The sequence below is a fragment of the Pinus tabuliformis genome, chromosome 5_2 (assembly GCF_031772625.1).
Source record: "Pinus tabuliformis cultivar Carrire ecotype Pingquan chromosome 5_2, CPIR1, whole genome shotgun sequence".
Classification (NCBI taxonomy): Eukaryota; Viridiplantae; Streptophyta; class Pinopsida; order Pinales; family Pinaceae; genus Pinus; species Pinus tabuliformis.
Window position 1 is genome coordinate 890,394,743 of NC_142306.1, and position 22,006 is coordinate 890,416,748.

The 22,006-nt window shown below is 38.9% G+C and overlaps 1 pseudogene; it reads right to left on the reverse strand.

The window, feature by feature from the left end:
• The window catches only part of LOC149162161 (cullin-3A pseudogene), a 152,614-nt pseudogene that overhangs the window by 119,005 nt on the left and 11,603 nt on the right, over nucleotides 1–22,006 (reverse strand).

The window sequence follows — 22,006 nt, forward strand, 5'->3', positions numbered from 1 at the left end:
AGAAGGTGAAGGCTCTTAGGAGTGGTAATGGTGGTGAATACATCTCTGGCGAGTTCAAGGATTTCTGCAAGGCAGAAGGGATTCGAAGAGAGCTCATAGCTCCCCATAACCCACAACAGAATGGGGTTGTTGAGCGGAAGAACAGAACGATCATGGGTGCTACACGAGCGATGTTGCATGATCAGGGCCTACCCCTTCACTTGTGGGCGGAAGCATGCAATACAACAGTTTATGTGCAGAATCGTTGTCCTCACAGGATACTTGGCATGAGTACACCCGAGGAGGCTTATTATGGTAAGAAGCCTGATCTTTCTCATTTGAGGATTTTTGGTGCTAACGTTTACATGCATGTGACAAAGGATGCCAGGAAGAAGTTGGAGCCGACTGCAGAGGTTGGGATATTTGTGGGGTACACTGATACGCCCCACAACTATCGTGTGTATTTGCCAGACAGTGGTAAGACTGTTGTGCGACGGGATATAAAATTTCAGGAGGAGAAAGCCATGAAGTGTTCGTTTGAGAGGGAGCCACACTTGCATGTATATGAGGAGCTATTAGTTCCTAAAGATGAGCTTCAGGACGTGGATCAGCCACAACACAAGGTTCATGGAGTGGAAGAGACCACTCATGCAGCGCCAACCATCGGAGGGCGAAAGCACTTGACAGAAGCTGAGCGACTGGCTCAAGATGCAGAGAAAGTTGTAGGACCACCTACAACCCAATGTAGGTAGAGACAGTCACCTGATCGGTACACTGGATACATGGCTCTTATGAGCAAATGTGTTGTGACTGAGCCATCCTCTTTCGAGGAAGCTGTGGAGGATCCCGCATGGGTAGACGCCATGGTGGAAGAGTATGATTCGATTGTCAGAAATAATGCATGGGAGATTGTTCCTAGACCAGAAGGGAAATCAGTGGTGCGTTCGAGATGGATCTACAAAGTTAAGCAGGCAGCTGACGGGAGTGTGGAGAAGTACAAGGCAAGATTTGTTTCCCGAGGCTTTTCACAGATAGAGGGGATCGATTATGAGGAGACCTTTGCACCTGTCGCAAGGTATTCTTCCATACGGACGATTCTTGCTCTCTCAGCGTAGATGGGGTGGCACATTCATCAGATGGATGTGAAGACTGCGTTCCTCAACAGAGTCATTGAGGAGGAGGTGTACATTTAGCAGCCCAAAGGTTTTGAGATCTTCAGCAGCGAGTTGTGTTGGAAATAATACTGAGAGGGGGGGGGTGAATCAATATTATCAAATCAATAAAACTTTTTCATCTCCATACTTAGATACATATATGCAACTTCAATTAAGGGAACCCGCGTGTATATGCAACTGTGTCTAATGCAACTAGCGTATATCCAGAATACTTATGATTTAGTTAATCCATTAAATGTTGATCTTTCGTTAGTGCATCAGAACTTTATTAACCATATGTATAGTAAGCAGGTACAGTAAAACAGAACAGATCATCACATACAAGAAGCACACATGAACACCATGATATAAGGTGGAAACCTAATGTGGGTGAAAACCACCTGCTGCAAGTCGTCTCTATCTTCCTTTAATAAGAAACTTCATTTTACAATAGTTCTGTACTGGTGCAGTCTTATACCAGGTTGCAAGCTTCTACCTGCAGAGGGCTACAACCCTCTCTCGTTTTCCAGACTCTCCTGGATGGGAGCTACAACCCCCTTAGCTCTTGTACTAGCTGATACATTTACTAGTACGTAGGTGCCTGCCTACTAAATGCTCCAATCTTCACTCGTTCTCTAGCTGTTACTGGAAGGGAGCTGCCACCCCCTTTGCTCTTGTACTAGCTGATGTACTAGTATGTAGGCGCTGGCCTACAATCTCCTTTCATCCTCCAGGGACCACATTTCATACATTTTCAGACTGGATACTACTGAAGCACAACACTATAATCTAAAGGCTACGTTTCATCAAATTTTCATACTGGACCCATAAATATCATTGAAGCAAAAAACAATCAATACTAGCATCATCAATTTCTGAATCACTGAAACACTGAAACCCTGTCAACAACACAGTCACTCGAACACAGAGCAGAACACTGAACTCTGCAACAATATTTAGAACCAACTGTATCATCAAAATCATGCATCAAAGTGCATATGCTACTTGGAAGTGCTGAACCAGCGTGTATACGCAACTTCACCAAGGTGAACCATCGTATATGTCATCAATTACTTACTTATAACTTGATGCACTTCCTGTCTTCAGACATATCCAAATTATTACATATACAAGGATAATATGTGTGTTAGCACCCAGATCTAGTCCATCAGATCACATAAATATGAGTCATTAAGATCCTGATCCAATATTAGTTCTCATCGATCAATACTGAAGCTAAACACAGTCAACCAGATAGGATATGCAAAATACTGACACCATTAAACTGTCATCAGAACTCATCAACAACCAGAACCACCCGTAACTTCAAACATCATAGCTCAAATGGTATACGCTACTATAATGAACCAAACCCGTGTACATACGCGCTTACACCAAAGCCAACCTGCGTACAGATCTATAAATATTCAATCATGACTTGCAGCGATTTCAAACTTAAGTTATACCCAGTTCAGATCATTACATGCGTCAGTATACAGATCTAGAATAAACATAATCAATCATATAGATATAGTTCATTTCAAACCATTTGATCCCGATCTATCCTTAGATATTGTTCTCCATCAACCGATGAGATCCCTCTTTAGCTCAGATCAAGCAATGCATCATCAACCCATAACCTGCATACTGGATCTCATCATTCATCAGATATTCAAGATTTTCTCAATGCCCTTGCCTAATGATCTTCTTCTCCTTTTATAGTCTTAGGCCTTGCTCAATACCATGGTCCAAAACCATAGCAAACCAATACCATGGACCCAATACTTGGGATCAACACATCTGATGAGATACTATGGTCCAAAACCATAGGTTCAAATACCAAGGACTAACTACCATGGACCAAAAGTAAGTTCTCCAACTTATACGCGCTTTTCCTTGCATGAAAGTGCGTGTATACGCATACGCGCCTTTGTAACGTCTAACCCGTGTGTATACGTGGCTCGGTCATGATGAACCTGCGTATATATATTTTCTCTTCATCCTTGTAGTCTGATCATCAAATCCTTGCTGCTGACCTGCTGCACTATGATCTGTCATCTGTGTGATTTGCCATCAAGGAAAACACTTGTCTCATAATGCCAACAAGTTGCATGTGTGCAAGCTCAAGAGAGCGCTGTATGGGTTGAAACAAGCACCACGTGCTTGGTACACACGGATAGATAGCTATTTCACCAGACTTGGATTCTCCAAGAGTGAGGCGGATCCTAACCTACACCAGATTGTGGTGGAGGGTAAGTTGCTTATCATTGTACTTTATGTAGATGATTTGATTCTAACGGGTGATGAGCTGTTGATACTTTCATGCAAGGATGATCGTGCTAAGGAGTTTGAGATGAAGGACTTGGGCCTCCTTCATTATTTCCTGTGATTGGAAATTTGGCAGCGCAGTGATGGACTATTTGTTTCTCAGGGTAAGTATGCTCGGGAGATACTGGAGATGTTCAACATGCATGGCTGCAAGCCTTTTGATACTCCTCTTCCTGGAGGTTGGAGGAAGGAGGATACCACTTTGGCAGAAGAAGTGGATGCCACTGTTTATCAACAGTTGGTGGGGTCGCTTATGTATCTGGTCAATACACGACCCGATATATGCTATGCTGTTAACCAGCTTTCACAAGCTATGGTTAAGCCAACCAAGCTCTTCTGGAAGGCAGGCAAGCATGTATTGCGTTATTTGAGAGGCACATCGGGATATGGTTTGTGGTACAGACAGGAGGATGAGGTGAAGCTATGTGGCTTCATGGATGCAGATTGGACAGGGAGCCCAACGGACAGAAAGAGCACATCAGGAGGGGTCTTCAGTATCGGGTCGATAGCAGTTTCTTGGTACAACAAGAAGCATAGATCTGTGGCACTCAGTTCAGCAGAGGCCGAGTATATGGCAGCAATTTTGGCTGCATGCGAGGCTATATGGATGAGGAAGATCCTGGTCGGTTTGTTCGGTTCTCACTTGGAGCCTATTGTGATTTACTGTGATAACCAGAGTTGCATTAAACTCTTCGCTAATCCTGTATTTCATGATAGATCTAAGCACATTGACATCAGGTACCATCATATCAGACATTGTGTGTAGCGGAGAATCATGTTACTTTCATACATACCAATGGAGGATCAGGATGATGATATCTTGACGAAGGCGCTCACCAGGAGCAAATTCGAATACCACTGAGGCAGGATAGGGGTTGCTGATAATTCATATCTTGTTGAGAGGGAGTGTTGAGAATGCAACAAGATGATGGAGCTTAGTGGAATGGAGTCGCCTTCACTAAGTGGGCCCACAGGCAAATTATGGCACAAAGTCTATTTTTAGACTATGTCTATTTTTAGACATATGGATCATGGTCTATGAGTTGCAGGATGTTGTTTATGGATGATTGGTCATGTTGGGAAAAATAGATGGAATTCTATTTCTGGTTCACAGTGGAGTGATCAAAGTCTATTTTTAGAAGTGATCAAATTCTATTTTTAGACTGCCAGGCTAAAAATAGAAAAGTCAAATATTATTGTCTCATAATAATATTTAGACTATAAACATTAGCTTATCCTCTTGGAGCACTTCAGTTTGACTACAGATGTGGCACATGCAGCTGTCAGAAGGAAATACGCTTTTCTTATGATTCAGTTGAGCTATTGCATGCAGGACTTCAGTTAGAATTCATGTGGTTGAGTTTGGTGGAGTTGGATGTGGAGTTGATGGAGTTGTGTTCAGTTTGACTTGGTTGAACTAGTTGTAATTAGTCTAACTGCAAATAGACTAGTGATGGGTTGTGTGAATTAATTATTAACTCATAAAGCAACTAAAGAATACATCAGTTAACTCAGTTGCATGTCAGTGCATGTACAGTTCAGTGGAGACACGTGTTAGAGGTTGAGATTGCTATCAGTTGTGACTATAGTTGTGCATGAGATCTTGCACAATAAATGGGATTGAGTTATGCCAATGAAGACTTCATAGTGTGGGCCAATACAAGGCATTATAGCCTGTGCTCATGTGATTTCCAGTGTGAGTGATTCTCTTGCAACATTGTGCAGTGGTGGCAGGCAAAGTAGCGGAGGAGATTTGAACCTGTGACTTGTTCGAATCTGAGCTAGTTTTGTGTGTAACAGGTGGAGATAGTGCTGGATACTTGAGAGGAGTATTGTACTATGTAATGTTACATGTTCTCAATCATTAATATACATATAGTGTGGGGTTTTCAGCTGTAAGCTTTCCCCGGGTTACATACTGTGTTAATGTGTGCATGTTATTGATGTTTCACTGTTTTTGATGCTGCTAAATTGATGATCAACGTAGAGGAGGTTATGTATTATGCATGTATTCCGCAATAGTGTATAATCAGGATAATCTCTGTGAATAAGTGTTTATTATTCAAAATTTCTACAACAACGGCTAAGGTAGCCTGATCTCCATGTAAATGCAGCACAAATAGATGAGCCAACTCATGATGAAATTGAACATTAGCCACCTTTTCACAAAACTCATAGCATCACTGATGCTGAAAACAAAACATGGCAAGAGGGCAGGCCTGTAATTCAGTGAAGGTGACTGGTTCTTCTCTGATATGTCTTCCTCCTCTATGAGGCCTCCGGGGTGCATGTTCCTCCATGGGAGAGTCACTTTGGGTTTCCATTTCATAATCAGATGAATGCTCAGATGCCATGACTGCTGTTTTTTCAAACTGCCTTATAGAAAAAGATGCTGGTGTATGAAAACTGTTTGGACTGCTCTTTTAGTGATGTGTGCAAACTCTGCCACCAAAGGGGAAAAAATGAAACAGGGGCTGTTAGGAAGGGGAAATAATATTAATGGATTAGGAATTATTGGGAGAGATTTGTTTGGGAACTATGGGAGGGGGTTTAGGATTTAGGTGTGGGAATAGGGTTTAGGGTTTTCACATTTAAAAGTTTGGGAAAGGGAATTTGGGATAGGGGTTTAGTAATTTTAGGGGATGGGGAACAATGGAGTCAAGGAACAAAGGGAATCAAGGATAAAAGAAATAATGGAAAAGAGTAACCTTGGTGGCAAACAAGTTTTGAAACTCTAGGTAGCAGCTTATATGTGAGGAATTCAAAATGATAGGGTTTGATCGTTTATTTGGAAGCTCAACACATCAACCATAACATACACCATAAACTTGAATGTGTGAACAACGAAGGAGGAGCTCAACCTACTTGAATTCAAGAGAAAATGGCACGATTTTGGCGTTTGGAGGCTGTTATGGCATTTTTCGGGCCAGACAGCTGAGTGCGCCACGTAGCTTGCCCAACGCGCCGTGCCATCCCAGTGCGCCGCGCCCGTTCAAAATTACACTGCGCAACTTCTCCTAGTGTGCCGCGCCTTCTGCCCCAATCCGCCGCGCCGACCAAGTTTCCTCCAACTTCACCCAAATTGCACACTAACTCAACCAATTTGCTTTGAGTGGCTTCTCTTTGGTCTTGGAATGCAAATGACATTGATCTTCATGAAAATATATTTATAAAGACATGGATTTGATTTTTGACTCTCCAAGACCCATCTTTGTAATGTTTTGGCATTGGCACTTTTTCCATTTTAATACAACTCTGTTTTAAATTTCCTTTTTGATTTTTTGACTGAAATGATGAAATTCTTGGCAATTTTTTTCTTTTTTTTTTTTAGGGATAGCTGACATGGAATTTGGCAAAGAAGACCAGGGTTGCGCCTGAAGAATTCAATAACTGAAGAACTTTAGAAAATGTTACAAAAGACAAATTGTTGACTTTTCTTCAAAACAGAGTTTTGAAGAACAGTCATAATCCCTCGATATGACGATGAAATTTGTGAAATAAAAAACATGTGTAGAACCTCCCTCTAGCCTGTTGGAATTTGGACACTTTAACGACTCAATTTGTGAAACCCTAGACCTAAGATTGACATGACTCTTTTCCCATTAAAAGATCAAACATTGACTGTCATGGACTTTAATAAACATTGACGAAAAGACCTAAGCCAACAGGTACAAGACATGAGGGGAATGAATGACAAAGCCCTTCCGTCAGATTATGGCATGCTCCTAAATGGAATGCAGGTGATCGAGCAGGATGGGACACCTAAAAATGAAATGCAATAAGAGAAATGATCTCTGACGGAGGGATGTAAAGACCGACTCTAACAACCACCACCACCATCATCATCATTGTCATCATTTCATTATCATCATAATCACCATTCATGTCTTCATCATCATCATCATCATGATTATGGACATTGTCGTCAATTGTTCATAATTATAGGTATCGTAAGAAATATCATCAGCCTAAAAAATGTTACGAGTGCTCGAAAAGGGTTGTTAGGACACATGATATATGCTAGAGAAATAATAACTTTATTTTTTAGAGATGATCGATGATCATCATCATCACTACCATTATCATCGTCATTATAATTTCCATCATCCCCATCATCATAACTAATATAATTTTTATCATAATTGTTGTCATATTCATCCTGAACTTCATAATCATCATTCATGTCATTGTTGTTGTTGATGATGACCAAGATGAAAATAATGATAATGATGATCAGATGATGATGACTTGGAAGATGACACCAAAGATAATTATTATGATTATGACCATGAAAACATTTAAAAATTGGGAAGAATGGCCAAGGTCATTAGCATCGTCATCATCATTGTTATTGTAACCCCCACCATCTTTATCATAATTTTCATTATCATAACAATTGCAATTCATGTCATCGTCATCATATTCATTATCATCGTCATCATAATTATTTACATTGTCATCAGTTGTTCATAATTTTCAATGTCATAAGAAATATCATCAATGCAAAAAATATGATGTGTGTTGGAAAAGAGATGCAAAAGTGAAAAAAAAATGGGGGTAATAATAGATGTAAAATTGGATGAAGAGTGGACACAACATAAGTAGATGAAAAAAAAGATAGAAAAATTGACACAAGTGGATGAAAAAGTAGATGTAATAGTTGATGCAAACCTGAACACAAAATAGGATTCAAACATGGATGAAAAAGTGGAAGAAAACATGGGAACAATAGTAGGCATAAAACTTAGCATGAATTGTGGTGAAACAAATGTGGATACAACAATGAATGTAAAAAAAAAAGACACAAACTTGAATGCAAAAAGGAGGAAAACTTGGATGCAAAAATGGATGTAAACATGGGCCAAACATGGGTGCAATAGTGGACACAAAATTAGTTGCAAAATTGGACGAATCAAAAGTGGATGTAAAAGTAGATTCAAAATAGGATGCAAAAAACATAAACAATATTTAATGTAAACTTGGACAAAAAAGAGGATGCAAATGCCGATGAAAGTGGAAGAAAATGTGTGTTTCAACGATAGGCATAAGATATGGCACAAATCATAGCACAACAAAAGTGGATGTAATAATAGACACAAAAAAATGCAAACTTAGATGCAAGACAAGATGTTATAAGGGATGTAAAAGTGGATGCACACATGAGTGCAATAGGAGAAACAAAATTGGATGCAAAATATGGAAGTACATGCAAAAGAAGATACAAAATTAGATGCAAACCCAACACAAAAGTGGATGCAAAAATAGATGCAATATTTTATGCAAAAGAGGATGCGAAGATGGATGCAAAATTGGAAGCAAATGTGGGTACAATAGTAAGTACAAAACATGGCACAAATTGTGTCACAACAAAAGTGGATGTAATGATAGATGCAAAAAAAGAAGCAAATGAAGATGCAAAATTAGATGCAAAAAGGGATGTAAAAATGGGCATAAACATGGGTGCAACAATGGATGTAAAATAGGATGCAACAAAATTTGAGGCAAAAGTAGATGCAATATGAGACACAAAACCTGATGCAAATATTAATGCAATAGTGGATATAAAAAGGGATGCAAAAATAGATGTAAAAGTCGATGAAAACCTAGATGTATATGGAGACGAAATCGTGGATGCAAATTTAGAAACAAAAAAGGGTGCAAAGGGAGGTGTCGAACTAGGTGCAAATTATGGCACAAGAAAAATGGATGCAACAGTGGACATAATAATAGATGAAAAAAAGGATGTAAATATGGATGCAAAACAAGATGTAAAATTCAATGCAACAAAAGTAGGTGCAAAATTAGATGCAAAACTAGACACAAACCTTGATGCAAAAACTGGCACAAAGGGGATGCAAAAAATATGCAAAAATGGATGCAAAAAATGATTTTAAAAATGATGCAAAAGAGGATGCAAGAGATGATGCAAAAGTTGATGCAAGTGTAGGCGCAAAAAGTGGATGCAAAAGTTGGTGAAACAAAATTAGGTGCCAAACTTGATGCAAAACATGGTGCAAAGGATGGCACAAAATTTGGCATAAAACCTGGCATAAAACTTGGTGTAAAATCTGGTGCAAAACCTATTACAATACCTGGTGCTAAACTTGATGTAAGACTTTGTGCAAAACTCGATGAAAATTTTGCATCAAGTTTTGCACCATATTTGATAAATGGACACAAATAGCACCAAAAATGGGCTGTAGATGCAAAAAAGGAAGCAAAAAGGGATGTTAATCACAGGGTTTTGTTGTAGTGAATTAACCTCTACTTGGAAGAAGCAAGTGTCTATCTGATCATTCCACCTTATGCGGGATCCATTGTTTAGAAGGATGATGGTATGGTGAAAAAGAAGTGCAACATGTCAAAATAACTGAATAAATTTCAAGCAAGGAAAGGAAGCTGCCGAAGGGACTCTAGATGACAAAAATGAGAAAAGAGTTATGTATATATTTTATAGTTTAAGTCATGTCATCATATAGTTGCAGATAACATGGGTAAATTCTTTGTCTTATGAGCATGATTAAAGAAGAAGGATCTCTTCCTTTGGAAAGATGCAGGAAGGCATATACCTTTAACTAGTTCACATATTTACAAGATGAAATCAACATAATATGTCCTCATATGGAATACAAGGTGGTTGATAAAGATAAAGGAACGATGTATAAAAGTTCCTTGGGATAAATATGTGAAGAAAGGAAGAGGAGTTCGTGAGAAATGCAACTTTGGTCACATAAGATAAGAAAAAGTGATCAACATTCGATGACTAAAAGAACTGGCTTGGACATCTCCATGGAGACTTTGATAAAATATATAAAGGAAGAAGACCCTTGACATTGAATATCTTGAAGACATTTTTATGAATGTGCATGATGTTTATGTTGCAAGCAAGAAAATGTCGTGACGATAGGCCATCATAAAAGGTAACTTTGATTCGATGTTCATTTTGATTTATGAACAACATTTGGTTGGGTTGAAACAAGGCTACCAAAAGAGGGTTGTAGATGTCACCTACAGTCAAGAATGGATGGAACATCCTGAAAGTAACAGACTTGAATACGGTAGATGGATGAAGAAAAACCATATGTGGACTAGAAGATCACTTTCCGATGAAGAGAAGGATGACATAAATGATGTGGTTTGTGAATGAAAGTGATGGATGGTTGATTCCCTACAAAGAAAATCAAGAATATGAATGATCCATAATGATGAAGAAAAATTCATGATATTGAAAGGAGAAAATATACAAGTAACTGAAGGTAAATGATCTCCACTAAAGGGTAGAGAGTTGTTGGAAACAATTCCTTAGTTAAGAAGGAGCTTAGACAAGTCCCTGGATAAGAGGTAGCTTGGGTATATTCCTTTAATAGGAATGAGTATATCTTCCCTAGTTGAGAGGGAGAGATAAACACATCATTGTTGTCTTCATACAGTGAAGAAAGAATGGAGGATTGGGTAAGCATCTGAGATTTATTCTGATACTCTTTGAGGATGTGGTAAGGCATCCGAGATGTAAGAGTAGTCGTAGAGGAAATTCCTTGAGGATGTGTTATTCCAAGATAGGAATTGTCCTAAAAGGACATACCTTGTGAACACCTAGGTGGGGTATGTGCCTTGACAAAAAATGATTATGGTGTTTGTCAGTCATTGGTCTCACCAACATTGTGCTATGATTTGATGGAGAGATAGAGATCCATAAGAAATAATGAAGAAATAATGGAGGATTGGGTAAGCATATGAGATATATTCCGATACTCTTTGAGGATGTGGTAGGGCATCCAAGATGTAAGAATATTTGAAGAGGAAATTCCTTGAGGGTGTGTTATTCCAAGATAGGAATTGTCCTAAAAGGACATACCTTGTGAACACCTAGGTGGGGTATGTGCCTTGAATGAAAGTGATGATGGTGTCTATGAGTCATTGATCTCACCAACATTGTTCTCTGATCTTGTGGAGAGATGCATTTGTTAGTCAAGGCCTTGCTATGTGAAAATGTTGGTTAGTATGATGAGATGTTATGACATAAGCTAAGGAAGTAGATTATGAGATGGCTTACCAATCCAAATCTTCTTATGATAATTATTCAGTGTGAGAATGTCCAATTACCATGTATGGATTATGAATACCTCCCTAGTTAAGAGGGAGTGTTGAAATATGTAACTAGGTTTAGTCTTCATAATAAAAATTGTAATCATGATTTTATGTATTTGGTGTAAAGAGAAAAATAAATTTATTATTGTCATTCTTGAGGCATGGGTTTCATGCTCAAGGGAAATTTATTTTATAGGTCAAGCACCCATTGAGTGCTTCTAGGGCTTGTCTTTGAGTCAACAAGTCATAATAGTCACTGTAATGTATGAAAGGCCCCTTTGGGCATGTTGCATATTATAAATATTTTTTTTTTGAGTCAAATTAGAGTCAAAGACCCTCCAAGACCTTGTCATGGTGCTTCAAGCAAGTCAACCTACATGAAAGATAAAGTTGGCCTCAAGGAAGCAATTCATACCACTAGAAATCCTATATATAAGAAGGAACTTGACCTCATTTGGACACACAACAAACTTTGATCTCGTCAAGAAGGAAGCTAGAAAAGGATGAAAATCAAGGATAAGAAGAAGAAAAGAAAGGTTGAAGTTTTTGGATCTCTCTCTCTCTCTCTCTTATGTTAGGGTTTCTAAAGTTGTTGGGAAAGTCGAGTTACTAGAAAGTTGCTGGGAAAATCAAATATCTAAAAATTTGTTGCATTTGAAGTTGCAGAAGAAACTACTAGGGTCATAATGGCTGAAGAAGTTGCTAGGGTCAAAATTGTTAGAAAGAAAGCTCATAAAAGAGAAAGGTTGACTTGGTCTTGGAGGGATATTTGTCAAGGTTATTAGCTATTGTAATTCATAATTTAAAGATTCTATAAGAAGAGAAGAGTTCTTGTGGGTTTTCCTCTCAAGAGGAGAGGTTTTGGCTATAGCTATCAACCTACATTTTGTGTCCTCTTGTCTTTTTGATATTCATTGTTTGGTAGTTGTTTGATGATATAAAAACATAATAATAATCAAGTTAAAGAAGAATATAATCAATTTAAGTAAAAGGACATCAAAAGCAATTAGCAAAATAAGATAAATATTTTAATCTAGCTACCCTAGATTTCTCAACAATACCAAGACGGAGCTAATGCTGCAAGACACTGAACATCGTAGTCCTAATGGGTAAGGAGAGCTCCCCAACCACCTTCAAAGTTTGACCTAGTTCGAGAGAAGACCATGTATAAGGAGGCTCGATGAGAAATAGTCACTGTAGAATAGGATAAGCTGGAAGCTAGGCACGAAGTGGATATGCAAGAGTTATTTGATACCACCATAGGTAGCGAGAAATAGACCACAATAGATATAGTCTAGACTCTATTGCAAAGTTGCTTGGAATTCGTTAAAGATCCCCAGACCTTGGATAAGTTCAAAAATTTGGTGGAACAATGCACTAGTGAGATAGAGGAGACTGCTACATGAACTTTTTCGAAGGTCATGAATCATTTCGCTCATAGGAAGAGGACCAACAAAGAGTTTCAATTTGGTGCACAAATTAATGAGTACAAGATGGATAACATTATTTTGGACTTGGGATTGGTGTAAACATTTTATCGAAAAGTACTTGGGAAATAATGGGGATACCTAAGTTGACATGGTCTCCAATTCAACACAAATTGGCCAATGAACACCATAATTTTCCCATCCAATGGTTATTAGGGGTACTTGTAGATGTCGACAGAGTATCAAGCATGACCAATTTTGTGGTAATCGAAATAGTGGATGATACCGATCCCTATCGATCTCTTCTAAGGATTGATTCAGAATTTTATAACTAGGTAATTATTAATTTAAAAAGGAGGCAAATGATCTTTGAGGGCACAGGGATTCATGGAATTTCACCACTAAAACTGCATGAGGGGGGTCGATATGTCGAGCTTGTGAAGGGTGAGATTAGTCGAGAGGACCTAGATAATATTTATAATGTTATTTCTAGAGAAGAGTACTATGAAAACCCTACCACTAATAGAGTGCTGAGTTGGCGCAACATTGGGTCCCGCACCTCTGACTCGAAAGAAGCCCTGGGGAATCAACAAAACCAACTGCATGAAGTTAGCACTAAAAAATGTGCACATGTTATGAGAATGATCTAGGCGGATACTGGTGGCCACTCACCTATTCCACTTGGACCCCCACGATTGTTTCTTTAATTTTCCTTAGTTGTAGCACAATTTACTATTTTGGCAGTTTTATGGTTCTAAACTTCCAGAACTGTTTTGAGGCCCTAAACAACGATTTTTTGGAAAGTGGGTGTTATAGGAAATTTTATCGCATATGGTCAATGGTCCTGAAAACCAGATCAATCCACATCTGTGAATATGTTGTCATCGCCCCTACACAAATCCCTAAGCCTGATCTTTCCAAATGTCCGAGTTTCTGGGTCTAACTGTTAAAAATCAATGATTTTAAGCCAATGGGCACAACAATATAATAAGGGGGTTTCACTAATAACAATAAGGGGTTACAATAGTAGTATAAGGACCTACCATGCCCCTCTCCTTCAAAAAGTGTTTTCCTCAACGCTTGAGTAGTTCTGGATGCTTCTGTATAAAATTATCATCCTTCCATGTGGAATCTTCAACAGGTAAGTTTTTCCACTGGATGAGATACTCTGAAATTGATTGATTCGTTGTTGTCGATTTCTTGGTTCTGTGACTGCTTCAGGTTCCAATATGATTTTTCCTTCCTTGTCAAGTTCTGGAAATATTGTTTGAAATGGGATCTTCTACAACTTTTGAATGAGTTCACACCCTAGTTTGTCATTATTCCATTCATCCCTTTCTTCATTTATCGAATTTGGTTGGATAATTATACCAACCTCTAGCATTTCTACAACCATATGTTCAATTTCACTCTTTTTGGCATATGGATATCTGTAAGGCCTGATGTTTGGATGAGCACTTCCTGGAATTAAATGAATAGCATGATCATGATCATGAATAGGTGGGAGGCCTTTGGGAGTCTCAAATACCTTGGAATGGTTGTCTAAGACTTTTTGGAGATCTGGAGAAATAGATGATTTCGATGTGAGAACCTACAGTGAACATAATTGTGTAATTACACCTCGTTGTTCTTTCTTTAGAAGCTTTGTCATTCCATTAGAGCTAATTATCTTTCCCAGTTTCCCTATGATGCCCCTTAATTCAACTTCCTTTCCTTCTGAGTAAAATTTCATGAAAAGTTCTTGAAAATTAAAAGCTATTGTACCCAAGGATTGTAGCCATTTGACTCCTAGTACAACATCGGCACCACCCATTGGAATGGAAAGCATTGGGATATTCAATACATATTCTCCCATGGATAGCTTGATATTATGGAACTTTCCAAAACAATTTATGGTTCCTCCACTTGAAACCATCAATTGACTCTTTGGTGCTGGATATAGGAAGCAATTCAATTCCTTGGCTATCTTACATTGAATAAAATTATGGGTACTGCCTGAATTAATCAACACTATTACCTTTTTCTTCTTGATGTGTCCTTCTATCTTGATAGTCCGAGGAGTGGTAATTCCGACCAATGCATTACAAGATATGGTCGGATTCATTTATTATTTCTCTAGGGTTTGTTCCTGGTGTATATCCTCTTCTTTTGACGTTTCTTGTTCCTTTTCTTCCTACTCTTCATAATATATGTAAAACAATTTCTTCTCATCACGCTTATGACCTTTAGTGTATTTTCTATCACAACCGTAACAAAGTCCTTTTGCTCTTTTTTCTTCCAATTGTTGTGGTGTGAACCTTGTAGGTTGTGGAAGGCTAGGGGAAACAACACTTCCATCTTTATAGTTGTGAGTGGTAGGTTTCCTTGTTGCCATAATTTTGCTTTCCATTTTTCTTTCCAACTTGAATTCCTTCTCCAATGAATCAGGTTCCCAAAGGTGAACCTCATGTTGGATGTTAGCCTTTAAAGTCCCTATGAACACATCAGTCCTATGTTCCTCTGGAATATATTTTACACTTATATTCAATTTTTGGAAGTCCTAAATGTGCTCCATCATTGAACCCTTTTGTTTGAGATTTATAAATTGGCTAAAAAAAGTGTTTCTTTTTGTATCCTCATAATGTGCTATCATTTTTTTCTGTAAAAATTTCCCAAGTGATAATTTGTTTACGAGAGAAAAGCCATGGATACCATACAAACTGATTTGGTTCCAAATATAAAATTAAAATGCATACCTTTTGTGTGTTTTGCACATTATGGAGATCGAAATATTGCTCCATCTGTAGTATCCATGTTACAAGATACTTGCCATCAAACTTCCTCATATCGATCTTTGGAACATGGTGGGTCTTCAATCCACCATTAGAGTCTATGAAATCATGATTAACATTTATTTTGTTCTCATCATGAATTTTCTCTACTACCTTTTCGCCATTATGAAGCCTTTCTTGTAGCAACTTTGTCAAACCTTCCTTCAAACCTTCCACATCTTTCTTAAAATATTCAATGTTGTCATTCTTCAAATCATGATTAACATTGATTTTGTTCTCATTCTAAGTTTGCTCTACTACCTTTTCACCATTAGGAAGCCTTTATTGTAGTAACTTTGTCAAACCTTCCTTCCAACCTTCCATGTCCTTCTTCTAATCTTCAACATTGTCTTTCATACTGTTAGTGTCAGTCTTTCCAGTCTTCCTCCAGTGATCAAATATGCTCTTACAAAGTGGTCTCAGAGTGTCAAGGTCAAATTTTGTCATTTCAAAGAGTCTTCAAGCAAAATTTGGTCACTAGGCATTAGGTCTAGGGTTTGTTTCACTCCTTCTAAAGTTGTCCAAATGTCGGTCCATGTCATCATTCAGCTGAGTCTATCATCATTCATAGGGTTTTCCTCATCATGGCAGATTCCATTGGGTCATTTTACACCTTGTTCATGCTTCAGTTGCGCCTAGGCAAGGTTCATTTCCCTCTCCTAGGGTTTTGGAAGTAAATTCTCTTGGAGGGTCAAATCATCGGAAAAATTTGTATCCTGATGTTCATACACCTTCCCCTATCATTAATGTACCTTATTAAACACTTCCCATCACTGAGATTCCCCAAATTCCTCATTTTTCCACAAACCCTAGTTTCTTGCCACAACTTGGCAATTTTCTAGGCTAGGCCTGTTTTTTGCCCTTTTGGACCCCTTCCCCTCACTACATCTCTAAGATTCAACTTTCCCTACTTCCTAACATCCCTCCCTACTTCCCAAAATTTCCCCAAGAATTTACAAGCCCCTCATCCCCTTCATTTCGCTTCATTTCCACAAAATTCCTTGTTTCACACATTGGGATAAGTTTCACTCAAAAGATGTTTCAGAGCAATCAAAGATGAATTTTGAAAAACTGAGAGAGGTTTGTGTCCGAAACATGCCAAAGAAGAAAAATCTCCCTCATGTTTTACACAGGTGTCATGGCTTTAGAGAAATGTCAAAAATACAATCGCCTCGGGAGAATTGATGCACCTCTGACGTGACCTTGGGAAAATCAGGTTTTCTCCTAGCGTGGTTGGCCAAATAACTTTCTTGATGCATCAAAGGATAACTAGACAAAAATATCTTTCCAATGAGCTATCATGAGCTCAATTTTGAGTTGACGAAGGCATTCAAAAGTTGACTGCAACAGCACTCTGCCTTGAGGCAACCTCATTTGGCACATTTTGACCAGTCTTGGGAGATTTGATTTTTGACAATGCAAATGAACTCCAAATTGAAACATTCCGGTTGGGTTGGAAAGTATTCTCAAAGACCTTTCCAACAAGCTATCCTATGCCTGATTTGGACACTGGGAAGGCCTCCAAAATTCTCCTGCAAAATGCACTATGTGGCACGCGACGCGTTGGGCAGGCGCGCGACGCATTGAGCAAGTTTTCACAGTGTAAAAATACACTGGCGCGGCACATCAGAGGCGGGCGGCGCGTTGGGCAGGCACGCGGCGCATACAACCAACAAGCCCAAAACTTCAAAATTTTTCTCCAAAATTGCCCAATATGCTTGGATCATCATTTGTACAAGTAGGTAGGGCCTCCATCTCTGTTTTTTTTATCCAAGTTTGGTGCTTACTTCATGGTGTTTGATGAATGGTGATTGTTTAAGAAATCAAACCCTACTTCTTCATAATTTCCAAAGCAACAGTGCTAGGGCTATGATTGACAGTTTTGCTACCAAATTTATCATTCCTCCATCACTCCCTTATTCCATTTGTCCATTCATTTCCTTATTCCCTAAGTTCTCCCATCCCCTAAATTCACATGCCCTAATCCTATACCCACTGTCCCTATGTACCACAACCCCTTCCTACTTGGCATATTTTGATAATTGAAACAAAAGGCACCAAATTCTCATTTCGTACACTTGGCAATTGGAGATAAAGGTACCCAATTTCTCATTTTCAACGAGCTGAACATATCATTGGCATAGACTGGTAACACCATGGAGACGGACACCGACACATCATACAACCGAGACAATGATTCTACCACAGAACTACATGTACCAGAAGGGCACTAAAATGTCGAAAAAGGGAGGATAGACTTCGAATCTTGGCCGAAGCTTCTTTGGCTGAACATGGCACTTGATGAGGCGCCTTCAGCCCAAATTTCAAGGAATTTGGAGAAAATTTTTTCAATTTTAAATTTTTGGCTTACAAAACAGGTTTTTCAGCGCAACGCGTAGCGCGCCGCGTGCGACCCATAAGATTGGGAGGTCCAAATCACAAATGGCTTGTAGTTTTGGATTTGTCATGATGAATTATACATGCTCAGCTATTGCCAAAGCATTTCATTAAGTTCTGGGTGACCAAAAGGCTCAAAAACACCATGAAAATCACCTTTCTGCCACCTTTTGCACCAGCAGGAAGTACTTCCGGGAGAATGCACTTTTGGAGGGGCAAATGGACACCAAATTGGAAAATTCCACTTGGGTTGGAAAGTAGACATCCAGGGATTTCCAACAAGCCAACCTGAGCTCAATTTGGATGCCGGGAAGTGCCCCAAAAACAGGTGGAAAGGCGCGCGGCGCATAGGGCTCAAGCGCGCGGCGCACAGGGTTTTTTGGCAAAATTTTCATCTTCAGCTCAGGAAATGCAACCAGTTTGACCAGTTTTGACTTGTGATGTAATTATTGATTTCTCTTGATGTAATTGATTGAACATGATATAATTTTAGCACATTTTTAATTGTTCTAGAGGATTCATTCACTAAAAGGTGAAATTTAAATGAATGAATCAGTTTCCTAGCATATAAGGGTAAGTTGTTTAACTACCTAGATTTCAGTTCCTTGTTTAGAATTAGTTCAAACAGCTCCTAGAATGATGAGATCGACCCCTAGAGGCAAGGAAAGGGGGTTAGGATGGTCTATATGATGTAATTTCTCAATCATTTTCAGAGGTTGGAGAGGTTGGACTCTTGGGGAAAAGGTTTTGAGACTCTATTGTACATTTTACTTCAGCATTTTGGCAAAGGAAAGACCAGGGTTTTGCAGGACTGTTTGGAATTCATGTGGCTTTATGTCTTGATGGTGTGCTTCTTTCAGTACTTGTAAGTTGTTATGTGTATCATTTTCCTTCTCTCATCTTCTGCAATTGAACAAATGAAGTGTTAAGGTAGAATTCATAATCTGTAATGCTTTGCCTTTAAGTTTGTTTGATCTCCTATGATTTCATCTGTTTAAGGAGAATTCTTGAGGTTTCCTTGCTCTCCTTAGCTCCTCACCTGTCTGATCTACTCACCTCATTAGCTTTTAAGGCATCAAACAATTGCCTACCTTGCTCCAATCAGACCTCTGCAGAAACTGTGTCTCATCCCCGCACCCAAAATTGCCTTTCCCTTTGATTCAACAAAAACCCCAAAAAATCACCTTTAAATCCCTGCACTTAATACCTAGCCTAAGATTAGTTACAATTTCAGTCATCTCGAGCCTCAATGATTATATTTTTCCAAGATTGACCTGGAGAGAGCCCTCTCCTGTCCTCGTAGGGCTAGTTACGAGGCTGAGCGTGGTTTGATGTTGCCTTGAGTTTTGCCTTCCTCAGCCTGGGGCAAATTCGAGCGTTAACATAGTGGCGACCATACTGGGGAAGAACTGGTTTGCTTGTTAGTGTTATTTGATTTATAGCTACAGACGGAGTCTGAAGTCACGCCAGGTGGCCTTCGAACCGCACATTTCTCTGCGAGTGCATAGTAGATAAACGCTGCTTCAGTCGATCTCCGGTCTAGCTTGTAATCGTAACACTTAACTTATAAATTACATCAGTACATGTATCGATTTCAGATCTGATTTTTGATGGTGGACAACGATCAGACACCAGCAAGGCTGAAATCATTCACCTGGCGACTCTAAATCATTTTCGAGATCAGATCCAAAGACTCCACTGGAGGATGATCCCGACCAGAAAAAACATGAAAGGACAACATGGACAGATCAGGTATTCAAGTTGGAATTTCATCCAAGACATTTTGTTCTTTGTCATAAATTATTTCTTCTCTTTTCCCAAGAATGTCAAGAAGGCTTTGCAAAGTATACTGTATTTGAGAAGAGATCCTCGGCCTGCAGTTGATTCTTTCCCTTTAAAGATTGTGAATACCAAAGATTTGCATACCTTTGAGCTTGATCAAGACCTTTCTTCTAAATTTTATGATGACCATCTTCAGATTGATGAACCTCAAAAGACCAAGACCGATTCTATACCTGCTGTACATACCCCTACACCTTGTAAAATTCCAGATCGGTATAAACCTCTTGTTTTACCTTCTGTTCTTCATGCTTTCCCCAAAAACTATGATCTATACTTGCTAAGGTTTGATGGTGAATGTAAGAATGTCAACGCTGAGCAACATGTGCAGAATTTTGAGTCTTTTCTAGACCTTTTTGAAGTTGATAGCGAAGATGTTAGTATTAGGCTTTTTGCTCTTTCTTTGCAAGGCAAAGTGAAGAGTTGGTTCAAAGCCCTGCCTGATGCAAGCATCTCAGATTTCCAGCAATTCGTCAAAGTTTTTCTCAACAGGTGGATGATCGGGCAGAACCTTTTCCTTATTATAGAAGAGTATAATCAGCTGAAAAGAATTCCAGGGGAGACAGTACAACAATTTTCTTCCAGATTTAATCAAGTTTATTATTCAATGCCAGTTGAGATAAGGCCTACTCCTAGATCTGCTCTCTTGCACTATCCGGGTGCCTTTGATCCAGAAATGGAGTTTCAGCTGAGAGAAAGGAATATTGCAACACTTCACGAGATGCAGAACAATGCAGTAAATGTAGAGGCGCATCTGCTGATCCGACAGGAAAGGTTGAAGGAAGAAGAGATGAAAAACATAGATCCGGAGGAATCAACATCTCTAGAGGTGAAGCTTGACATTTTGGTAAGTGCAGTGGAAAAGATGATGGACAAGATCAATGCAAGGAATGATTATGATGTTCAAGCCCATGGCTTGTTGATTGAAGAAGAACAAATGGCTGCTCCAAAACATTTTGTTTCTTATCCTAGTTGTCATAGATCTGATAATGATTGTTTTGTAGATCACCTTGGCGAAGAAAGAACTGTTGATATGACATGTATGCTTGATGATGTCTTTTATACTGATGATTTGCCTCAGTTTGATTAGTATGATGATGATTATGTTCTCCAAACAGAAGTTACTATTGTAGACGAACCAACAGCTAGTTTGTGGGAGGAGGAAGTTCACTTTCAGCAGCTCGAATACAGTGATCAACTGATGCATATGAGCTATGACAATGATGAGGAAAGTGCATCAAAGTTTGAAGTAAGTGAAGGATCTTTGCCTTTTTGTTTTGATTCGTTTCAGTTCATCAGAGATAACTACCATGCAATCAGAAATCAAATGTCAACAAGTCTTGATTTGAATCATCTTGAGAGCAATGAAAATTTTGTTCAAGACTTCTCATATTCAGATTTGCAACCCCCGAAAGCCATTGATTGTCAAGTTGCAGCTGAAGACTTGGAAGTGGACACACATGATTTAATGCTTCAAGGTGACTCCGTACCATTCTGTTTTGAATCATTTCAATTTTTGAAGGGTATATTGCATAGTAAACCTTCAAATGAACATCCTATAACAAATCAACAATCTCTCAGTGTTAATGTTGAGGATGAGACAGATAACAAAATTCTTGAGCAGCCTGTAGCATCAGATTTGCAGCCACCAAATGAATTTGAAGGGCAGATTACAGATGAAGCTGTGGAAGACGAAATACATGATTTGATGATGCAGGAAGATTCTATACCCTTTTGTTTCGAAGCATTTCAGTTTATAAGGCAGAATCTTCGTAAAATCTCTCAAGAAAAAGATGAACAGCTAGAAGGATGTCATACATTTTCAATGGATACATTACAACAATCTTTTCAAGTTTTTCATGATCCAATAGCTGATGTTTTGGATGAGGTTTGCAGTCAAAGTCTTTCTCCATTGACTACATGTGAGCTTGAAACATGTGCTGATATGAATTTGATCCGGCAGCCGGTTTCTTTCTCATTTTCA